Source organism: Onychomys torridus, chromosome 1 (genome assembly GCF_903995425.1).
Source record: "Onychomys torridus chromosome 1, mOncTor1.1, whole genome shotgun sequence".
Classification (NCBI taxonomy): Eukaryota; Metazoa; Chordata; class Mammalia; order Rodentia; family Cricetidae; genus Onychomys; species Onychomys torridus.
Window position 1 is genome coordinate 133,806,014 of NC_050443.1, and position 12,255 is coordinate 133,818,268.

Consider the following 12,255-nt stretch of genomic DNA (forward strand, 5'->3'; position numbering starts at 1 on the left):
TAACTCATGGGGTTTTTCTACTAGATAATAGCAAGAAGCTACAATAATCTGACAAGATTTATTCTTTACATTGATCATTATAATACAACTCATTGCTGTGGAATTCCCCAGCCCATTACTCTACTTTTCCAATTCAGTAAGCAAAGATGATGTGTGATGACTTTTAGAGTTGCTCAGAGCTGCCACAGTGAACAAGCAATCCTAGCAGTTCAAATGAGTTACTCCCATCATTATTTCAGCATTTGAAACAGATTTTACACAGGTGAGCAAAACTCAAGTAAATCTGCAGTGAAGGTACCACATCATGACCAAGGTTTATTTGCATTGCATTTAATTTTGGCAACTATGGCCTCTTAACAAATGGAAGTTGTGGCTTTCTGATAGTAATAAATAGGAAAAGAGTAAAACCTGGTGTTTTCTGCTATCTTCACTAACCATACTCATAAATTAATTTGTAATGTGTTCTTTGGCTCACTAGATTTTAATCCCGGCCCCAAAATTATTTTTAAATCTCATAGCATAATAATATTCTTCAGGGAATACTTTGAGAAGAATTCTAGCCTTTGCAATACAGTGCTCCTATAAATATATGCAGATAAATGATGCAAGAACTTGTTTGGGTCAAAAAGTTAAAATATTGTAACAGAATGAGACAAAATTCTTTAAGAAGGCATTTTAAGATTTTAATCCTCTCACCAGGCTTCTTAGATAAAAAGACATTTGTAGGCCCAGTGTTACAGCTTTCACTAAATCATTTAGATGGACCACTTATCACTAATTCTTCTTGCAGCTTGCCAAAATGAGAGCAATACATGTTCCAATAATATGCTTTTAGTTTTCAAGATACCAAAACAACCATGCATTCAGTTCTCCCTGTCAATTGGCTTTATCCAAGCAGCTGTCAACAGAATCCAGCTTGACCTTCTAGGGAAAGAGAGAAGAGACATATTGAATTTTCTATCATTTAAAAAGAAAATAAGATGCTGGGTGTGTTGGGACAAGGAAGCCAGGCCTGAAATAGGTCTTTTTCATTCATTAGGAAGTGGGTGTGGCAGAGAAAAGGAAAAATCAGCCTGCTGATTTCTACTTAATTTCAAGATGCTAAATGAATTATATAATGAATGGGGACTGGAGGAGCAGATAAAAATCTCGGCCTCCCCCAGTGAACATCCAATGAACATCAGCTGTCACCACTTTCTTTTAGCTACAGTTTGCTTTAGCTATCCATTGTGCAAAAATCCACCAACCCTATAGAGTACAAGCTCCTTAGAATAGGTCTGCTTGTCTTGAGAATGTGCCAGAAGCACAGTTTTTGAAAAGTGCAAACCTTAACACTAGATTATATTCAACTACAAAGTAGAGCCAAATGAAGAAAATGGGGCTTTAAAGAGACCAGTTGGGCATATTTTCATACCTAAATATATCTCTAAAGTTCTTATAACACACAAGGATATTAAGCTCTGGGAGTCTTTTTCTTGCATTCTAGAATGTTGGTTATACAGAATTCCATTTTTCACAAAGCAAAACAACTTTCCTGGGTGGATAAAATAGGCTCACAGCACAAGGTTGGCTATTGGTTTGGAGGAACAGGTCTGTAATCCAAAGTCCCATGTGCTTAGTATAGCTTGATAACTTCAGGAGAATATTTGCACAAAAAAATTAAAGTCCTGAATCTCACCATCAGCAAGGGCTTGCCCATTTTCTTCAGTGCAGGAGAGGATAAAAATCATGTTGTTGAAAATAAAGCTAAGCCAGGAGCGATGGTTGTTTCTGGTTGTCAACTTGATTATATCTGGAATTGATTAAAACCAAAAATTGGAGAGTACATACGTGAGGGATTTTTGCCTAATTTGAAGTGGAAAAAGACACAACTTTAATCCAGATCTTGAGGTAGGAAGACACAACTTTAATCCTAATCATTTAAACTGCTGAGACAACCCACCTCTAATCTGGGCCATACCTTCTGCTGGAAGCCTATATAAGCACATGGAAGAAGGAAGCTTTTGCTCTTTGCCTTATTCTCACCTTGCCAACAAGTCTAGTCCTTCACTAGCATCACAGTCTACTGTGCATATACTAAAGGCCAGCTGAGACATCCACTTGTGGACTGAGCAACTACTAAATTCTTGGAGAGTCATTGTTGGATTCACTGGACTGCAGCTTGCAAGTCATTCTAACAAATCCCTTTTATATACATATATAAAATAGATTTTATATATATATATATATATATAATGATTATATATATATATATGAGAGAGAGAGATTCATTCTATAAGTTCTGTTATTCTAAAGAAACCTGACTAATACACCTAGAAGGAGATAGTAAGAGTAAAAATCACTGGGTATGTGCTGTGACTCAGTTTCAGTTTGAATGTGCCTCTTAAAGGTTCAAATGTTAGTGTTGGGAAGAACTCTGGGGCCCAGGAGAAACTCACTGAAGCACCTTAACAAAATAGATGCACTGCCTTACAGGAATTGCCCTCACAAGATATATTGGGAACCTCACTAGTTATAAATAGGTTCTGTTATCTCAGTTCACTCTCTCTGGATTTATGACTTAGCATAAATGTTCTCTATTTCACACACTCACACTGTGATGCCAGTTGACATGCTCTGATGCAACCATAGGCTCTCTCAACAAAGCCAAGAAGATGCAGGGACATGTTGTTATATCTCAAGAACTGTCAGCAAGTCAAATTTCTTTTTTTTATTAATTAATCATCCTCTGGTATTTTCTAATAAAAACAGAAAACAGACTAAAATGGTATGATAACAAAAAGTCCTATTTCTTTCTTGTACAGCAGTCCAGAAATAGGCAGGTGGTAAACGTTGGTGAGTCATCGTCCACAAGTGGCTTTTTTGTGCCCATGGGTACAAATCGATTTTAACTCTGTAACCCAGCAAGATAGAAAGCAAAGCAGGTGAAAGTCACTTTGTCACTAACAATATAACCCAGAAGCTTGTATACATGGAGACAGTACACATTTTGAACTAAAGGAGTTAGCCAAAGATGAGGAGCAGAGAGAACTCAAATCAGTTTTCAAAACTATGTGGTCGACAAGACTTTTAGGAAGTAGAAGGTAAAGAAAAGTGAGAAAAATAAGTAAATTATTACTCTCACAAAGACTTCAGAATAGCTTCACAGGCCTGGAACACAACATAGTGGGTCATGAGAAAATATACTAAAACATTAAATCAACATAGCTTGCTCTAAGAATAATAGTATGGGCATTGCTCTAATGAAAAGGAGACACACACATGCATCAATAACCACTAAGGTGCAGTATTACTTTTACCTCATATAATAATACAAGTCACACCCAACATGGAGATCTGACACTCTGAAATGTGTGAAATAAGAAGAAGCATGTAGGAAATGGAGCATTCATGATGGAGATGGAGCAGGCATGATGGAGATGGAGCAGGCATGATGGAGATGGAGCAGGCATGATGGAGATGGAGCAGGCATGATGGAGATGGAGCAGGCATGATGGAGATGGAACAGGCATGATGGAGATGGAGCAGGCATGATGGAGATGGAGTAGGCATGCCTGCAGCTCCACTTCCATGTGCAATGATGACAAGAAAGCAGGCCCTGTCCACCCGAATGACACACATATTTGTTTCCCAATCTTTCATCGATGCAGCTTGAGATTTTTCCCTCCTGCACATCTGTCCCCCATGTTTTAGTGTAAGAACAAAGTATCTTGTGTAGGACGAAGTGTTAAATGATTTTTATTGATAAAAATCTGGATCCAAACCTGGAGTAAAAATCTGAGAGATCAGAAAAGCAGAAAGAAGACAGCCACATTCTTACTACTTGAAGATCCTCTACCAAAGAGATCTACTTCCTGTATCCCCATGCCTCTATGCTTTTCAGTTCTGCATTTCACTTCCTCTCTCCGCCTAGCTACATCACTTCCTCTTACTGCCCAGCTCAGTCACTTTCTGTCTGTCTGTACAGACCTCCAGACCTTTATGGTTAACTGGAGTTGGTATTTAAGGTGTGTACCACCATGCCTGACCTGATTCTGTTTCCAGTGTGGCCTTGAACTCACAGAGACTAGACAGATCCCTGCCTCAGAGTGATAAGATTAAAGGCTTGTGCTACCATTGCCTAACTTCTGTGTTTACTACAGTGGCTGGCTTTTTCTTCTGATCCTCAGATAAACTTTATTGGGAGACACAGATAAAATATCACCACAATCTTGTGCTCTACCTAGCCACCTGATAGAAAGAATGTGAACACATGGTTGAGTAATGCTATACCTTCTGCTTATCGTCCATAATTCTAGGCATACATCACAGAGACTTACAAGAGAGATTGACTATAATCACTGTCCATCAAATATCTATATCCAAAAAAAGTTTTCTTTTTTACACATAAATATAATTTATTATCCATGTACAATTATAAATATTCTCACCCCACAAGATAGAACTGTCCCCCATAAAACCCTAAATGCCTTATTGATTTATTATAGGTGCTAATGTCCCTTGAGGGACATTCTTTAATTATCTTAATCTTAAATATGATAATCATTGGTACTCTCTTTTTGGGTGTTATATCACATGATAAATAAATTGAATAAAATAAAAAATATGTGTATGAAAACATTCTTAACAAAGCACAATAGAATCATTCATGCCAACTATAATAAAAAAAATAAACAAATACCAGATAAGGGTTTGTGGACAACTCCAAAAAATGTTTTCTAAGGAAGGACCTGCATCAGCCTGGGTAGGAAAGCTTTGGTTTTAGAGAAGCCAGGGTAGTATGGGGGAATTCTTAAGTTAAATGTTGGCAGTAAAAGCAGCTACTAAGGAATAATTAACAGTTTTTTGCTATACTAATCTAGACTCAGACAGTTCAGTCCCTTCTTCAAGTACCTAAAGCCATTCACATTAGTAAGCATGTGTCAGATAATTTCCAAAGAAGGAAAAATAAATCAAGCACACAGTCAATTCACTTTCTGTTTTTTTTTTCTCAAATAGATTTTCTCTACTAAGCAATAGATATGCTAAATCTGTCATGTCCTATTCTATCAAAAGTTTATAATTGGTCATAAGGTGACAGCAGTTCCAGGGTGCTAACCTCCAGTCAAATCTTACCTTAGAGAGGGAAATTTCAGATTGCTGCTCCTCCCTTGTATCTTTGTATGTTCCACCCTCCTCCACCTCTTCCCAGGACAGAAGGAAAGATGAAGCCAGGCATTATGGTCTTCCTTATCACTCAAACTAAACTAAAATGAAGCCAATGGTCCATTTTACGTAAACAAAGTTTGCTTCTTGTGTGCAATTTTAAAGAAAAACTTTTAAAAATCTCATGAAACAGTAAAAATACAGAAGAGAGAAAATGGTTGTATGTCACAACGACAAGGCAAAGGTTGTAAAGCAGCACTTTGAAAGGCAGAATGGACATCAGCCACCAGCAGAGTCCACTCAGTAGATGTAGGCACCATTGATGCTGTTTGCCAAATGTCCTGGATACCTATGAGAAAAAAAAAATAGAGCTAGCAATGAGCTCTTTGTGAACCAGGAGAAGCCACACAACTAGTTCTGGCCAGTCAGTTCCAAATAGAAATAACATTCATAATTTCTGGATATATTTAACTGCAATGATGAAGACTTCCAGAATATTCCTTTATGCCACCACAATTTCCAGATGATGACCAGCTAGTGAACATGGGAAACAGACTGGGGACAATGTTAGCTTGATAGTTGACCTACATGAAACCCAGGAGAGAAAGAAACCTTTGATGTTTAATCCACTGAGATACGGGGCTTGCACATTACCTACCTATGCTGACTGATATAAACCCTTCATCACTAAATCCATTTCTGGATTTAAGGAACAATTAATGGCCACCCATTGTATGCCTGGTACTCTGCTCATTTCTTCTTCTTACTAACTTGCTGTTTTACAGAAGTGGTAAGTGAGACAGTTTCAGTTCATGTCATTGGTAGATTCAAGGTATAAACACCAAGCCCAGGCTAAGTGGTGCATACCTGCAATCTCAGCACTTAGGAGTATGAGAAAGTGGGGTCAGAAATTGAGGTCATCCTAAGCTACATAGAAAGTTGGGGGCTAGTTTGCATTTTATGTGACTCTATCTAGAGATGATAGATAGATAGATAGATAGATAGATAGATAGATAGATAGATAGATAGATGAATAGACAGACAGAGAGGAAGGGAGAGAGAGAAGAGAGAGGGGAACGGAAGAGAGAGAGAGAGATGAATTCTGACTTCACCTCTAGCTCTCATTCAATTACACCCAGGACTCCATTTATTCATCAAATCTTTTCTAATCCATTTTAGACCACTACTTTTAGCCTCCCCAAAAGTTTATAGTTCCCAGTATTCCTGTGCATTAGAGATATTTTCTTCTTGAAATTGGCATGTACTGGTAAAATCTAACCTTTAAAAATCACTGTCTTCAGAGAGCACAGGAAGAGCTCAGAAGTGAGAGTTAAAAGAACAATTTTCCTTTTAGTAATGTCTTCCCTCCAGACAAGGGGACAAAGGCAGCAATCTGAATGATCAGCTCTCCTGGACTCCTTATTAGCTATCCCCAGTGATGGCAGGGCACGGGCTTTGCACCACGCTGCCACCATCACTATAGAAGCACTCATTTCCCCATTCTGTGGCTGAGCAGGTGCTGGACGCAAAGCTGGATGGTGACCCAGTTTACTGCACTGCAGAAACAGAACAACACCCCAGCTGGGGAGAAGACATTCCAGCCTCACTCTTTTCAAAGATATTTGTATAGATAAATGGAAGTTTATGTGAACACAGAGGATATATTGTCCTCCAGATGCACATGTGTAACTTCGATTCAGCCAGCAGTCATCATTATAATAACTGAGGTTTATAGATGGTTCTTTTTCTAGAAGGATCCCAAAGAGCTTCACAAAACCCTCACAAATTACTGGCAAAAGCCTTCTTTCAGATCCACATGGAAAATCTCTGTGCTAATATTATGCTTTCCCAGAACAACACGTCCAGATGTCAATGAGAGATTACCCACAAGTCAGGAGAATAGAATATTGGAGTCAAAACTGACCATGGGGCCAGAACAAGTGGAATTTTGCCCCAAAAACACATAATGGCTATGTCTCTGCTCACCTAAGGTATTGTATAGGACAGCTGCTTACAGCTACCCACTAGCAGGGCACACTGGCTCAATAGCGACAGTTAAAAAAAAATGACAATGTTTCACTCTCCTGAAAACTTCCTGGGGGTTAGACATGGAGAACTGTCCTTTGGCTTTTTCTTCTTGCCACGTGTGACACAGGTTCATTTGTTCCAAGTTTAATAATATGGATAAAAACCATCAATTCAAATGCAAACTATTCCTAAAACAAAACAGCTCCAGTATTGTGGTGATACTATATTTGTAAAATGTGATTTTATTTGTATGTTAATAAAGTTGCCTTGGGGTCAGAGCAAGCCATAGCAGAAGCTGGGCGGTGGTGGTACACGCCTTTAACCCCAGCACTTGGGAGGCAGAGCTAGGTGGATCTCTGTGTGTTCAAGGATACAGCCAGCATGATGACACACGCCTTTAATCTCAATACCAACCATAGAAGACCTGGAGGTCTGTACAGATAGGCAGTGACAAGGAGGTCATGTGGCTGGGTTTATAACCAATGAGAAAGAATAACAGAAAGTCTATAAAAAGAAAAGACACACAGAAGTAGCTCTCTTGTTGAGAGGAAAGACAGCAGAAGCAGTGAAGGGTAAAGTTTCCAGCTCTTGCTCTGACCTCATGGCTTTTAACTGCAATTGGATCTGTGTTTCTTATTTAACAAGACGGTTACATCTACACAGTATAATCAAATTGTGGTTTCTACTTGGTAAGTTATGGTTTGGCTTTGGATAATCAGGACTTGAATTGGAAGGGGATTTAAATTAAATCTTGCAGTTCTTTCCAGAAAATTGAATCATTTTTCTTTGATGTATCTCATCCACATTCAGACTGACTTACTCATATTATAGGTAAGAGGCAGACTTGATATTCATATTCAGTTCTTTAATTCAAGCCCAAGTAAAATTTTAATATTCTAGCAAAAATTAGTTATATTTACATTTTCTATGTGTCTTTCACTAAAAAGCTATACATTTAAAATATTTTGTTTCTTTTAAGCCAAACAGATCATTGATGCCAAATTATACTTCACTTAGGCACATATTAGAAATCACCCCACATTTTCTCAATAAAATGGGTCTCCTTGTTCAACTAAATAAGATGTTCTGAGATTTGAATCCATTGTAATGGAAGTCTTAAGATTATATAAGGGGAGTGGAGAGATGGCTCAGTGGTTAAGAGCACTTATTGCTCCTCTAGAGGACCTGAGTTTGGATGTACTTATTGCTCTTCCAGTACACATAAGGTGGTTCACAACTACCTGAAACTTCAAGGTATTTGGTGTCCTCCTCTGGCCTACATGGGTACCCATACCCTCCTGATACATACCCTCACAGACACACACATACTCATATGCAAATGAAACATCAAAAATAAATCTTAAAACAATATAAAAAATGATTAAGAAACACGTAAGCTCCACATTAAATAGTATAAAAACTGGACAGGTTCAAACTGTATATTAAAGTCCATATGAAAAGTTAAATTAGGAAGATAAAAAGTAAAATAGTTTGGGTATTTGGAAGATTTAGTAACAAACATAACAGAAAAGTCAGGAGGCAAAATTGGACTTAAGACTTGAAAAATGAGAAGGGCTTGAGATATCTAGAGCTGACTGTGGACTGGCAGGCAGTTGTGAACCTCCTGATGGATGACAGGAACCAAACTTGGGTCCTCTGGAAGAACAGTAAGAGCTCTTCACCACTGAGCAACCTCTCTAGCATTATAGGATTTCCAGACTCCTATTACTATTTAGACACATCAAGAATGAGGACATCCATGTGTCTCTTGTTGCCTCCTTCTTCTGCCGTCTCAGCTAGTCCACTTGATTCCTGCAACAAAGTCCCACAAACATGGGTGCCAGCAAGAGCCATTTCTAAGTAGCACAGTGTGACTCCTTTTGCTCATTTAAGAGCAGATGTTCCAAACATGTAAGATACTTTATTAAGATCAGGAACAAACCGCCACCTGAGGATTTTTGCTGAGGTACTTTTCTACCTGTCATGAGTGGCTCCTGAAAAGACCAGAGAGACGAGTAGCAGATGGTCACTGCTTCCATTTTAAAGCCCACACATTGGAAGTGTGAACTGGAGTAAGGCTTTGTAAGCACAGTACTCATGGACATACATGCAAAGCACCAATAGATTGTATATGGAAGACAGACTTCACACACCCAGAACAGAGAATAAAAGTTAATTAAATTATTAATAAAACTAAAGACAAAGAACAAATAATAGTTACCTAAGAGGTGACAGCATAAGGGCAATATATAAGGCTTTCATAAACCCTTAAGAAACTATCTTATTATATAACAAGAAAACAAAGTGCTAAAAATGTTAGTTCTCAGGCTGAGGATGGGAGCCAGCACTAGAACTGGCATCCCAACACTCTGACTACTACAGAGATACAATCCTCTTTCCAGTATCTGCTTACTTGTTTTACCACAGGACATTCATTCCGCCACACTGTGATAGTTAATGCACGTCATTGCAGAAGTGCTTGTACTCTTGATTATGTACTGAATATTTGAATTGCCCCTGAAATTCATATGCTGAAGACCTAATATCCAGTGAGAATGTATTAGGAGATGAGGCTGGGAGGGTGGGATTCTGATAGGCTTTTGACACCTTGACACAACCTACAGTTGCCTGGGAAGAGGGACCACAATGGAGGGATTTCATCCATAACAGGCATTTATGTTGGGCATTTTCTTGATTAATGACCAATGCAGGCAGCAGCCTACCACGGACAATGCATTTCTAGGCAAGTTGATCTGGTCCATATAAAAAAGTAGCTTAGTGAGTTATCACAGTAAAAGACAAGCAAACTAAAAGACTGAAGAGTTTAGTTTCTTTGGTAGGAGAGAAGAAAGGAGAGTGTGTGGTGGCTATTTTGGTATGTTTGTCAGTTTGTCCCAGGCTCTGCTCTGTGAGCTCTTAGGAGTGCTAGATTCCAATTACCTTACCACTGAAGCCTTTGAGGCATGAACCATTCTCCACATTCTACATTATTCCTCTACTTGTTGCATCCCACATTCAATTACTAGTACATTCAGAAGCATCAAGACCAGCCTTTTTGCTGCCAGGTGGCATAAATCTGCATGAGTAATCCCAGCTCCAGACTTTTATGTGGGATTGGCTCAGGCTTTGATGGATAAGGCAACTCAGTTCAAGTTTTCCTATCTCAATTCTCCTTTAAAAAAAAAAAAAAAAAAAAAAAAAAAAAAAACTAAGCTACAAGTGCTAGTCCAAAAGTATGCTCCTTAAACCTTGCAAATAAGTATCCATCTTAGATTATTTCATATGAAAACTAACCTGAGACAGTACAGGAGAATAATCAGCCCATTGTTACTGATTTACTGGTATAAACTGGTATACAAGATACTCTAAAACTGAGTTACACAATTCTTTCTTTGTTTGCTAAATAGCCTGTTGATCAAGAACTCCATTTAATGTCTAGTGCATAGATTCTGGACACTATTAGACCCACATAGTTCAGGGTTCAACTTCAGTTCTTCATGGCTGACTATGGCCAGCTGAACTTGTAGGAGACTCTTAAGACTGTAGTGAACTGCCTCAATTTGCCTTAACAATGCATATTCCTTTAAAAATATACCACAGGTCCATGTGGAACTGTGTTTCTCCTCAACATCTACTTGTGCAAAGCATCATGATTACTATAAATAATGGAAGTGCCAAAAATCATGGTTCATAACTTGGAGTAATTTTCCTAGGAAATTAAAAAGCAAAACAAAACAGGAAACATTCAATAAATGTCAACCTACGTGAGGATCCAAGTTAGATGCATTATGAGAGACTGCAGAGTCTAAGACAAAGTATACTTTCAGAGATTGTATGGGAAACAGAGGGATACAAAAGGCAGTTATGCACAAGTGTTTAAGTGTAGTCGATAAGTAGAACAGCCTGAAAGAGGAGGTCAGAATAGCTGGCCTGGGAAAGTCTTCAGCAGTAAGATATCATCCCTGTCAGTGGCTAGTGCTCAAAAGAAACACTTGAAGAATAATTTTCCACCCATATTCTCTTATCACAGGAAAGTCTCCGATTTAACTCCACACAAAGTAGCATGTACTTCAGGCATTGAATGTAAACTGTGTCCATAATGAAGACATAAGCCTGGGTCCAGGGGACTTCTCATATGTGCCAGTCTTATGAAGTAAATGTTGGTCTGTGCAGTTGACTTGTCAATTTCTTTGGCTTAAAAAAGTTTTAATCATAATTCTGGTAAGCATTGCAATAAATAATCTTCATAGTTGGATTTAGTATTCTGATCATTTTTAACATACATGTATATATAGCTAACAGTTTGAAAACCTTTATCTAAAACTCTGAGGCACAAAGCAAGCTCCAATTGCACATTTTTATCAATATATCACATGGGCTATGGATATCTCCACCACACAGCAGGCAAATTTCTCATGACACCCATTACTAAGCAAAATAAACACAACAGGTGCCCTCTCCATTAAAATTCTGCTAGGAGATACTGGCTGGTTCTTCCTAGAAATTTAGGAATTACCACTGTCTTGTTTGGAAGGATCCTGTGTCAGCCAATGAACATTTTTGCCTCAGGCAAGAAACATACCAGACAATGGTGAATTTTTTATGAGTCAGAGTTTGGATTGATTCCTAATTTAAATAATCTCGTACATTTCTACAAAAGTGAAAATGAGATGTGACAATTTAACTTTCTCTGCCATTTGAATAAAAGAAAGATGTTTCAAAGTACATTCCATCACTTGGGACTAGCCTAAAATTACTCAGGAATGATGTCAACCTTTCTGAAGATCAGCATTTGGGTTAGAACCACTGTAAGAAAGTGAGTTCAACTTTTGAGCCACTCTGGGAGAATTCTCACTGGGGTTCCTACAACTATTTCTTCCACCTATGATCCATGAGCATCTCTATCTTTGTGCCTCTGATGATCAGGTTAAGCTCCTCCATCACAGCTATCATATCACTGGTGACTGCTAACACATACCATATCTCATTCTCTATGGAAAGTTGGCTTTTCACTCATTGCTGAGTATATTAGTCACTTTGCAGTCACTGTGATAAAATAGCATGTCGAAGACAATGTAGAGA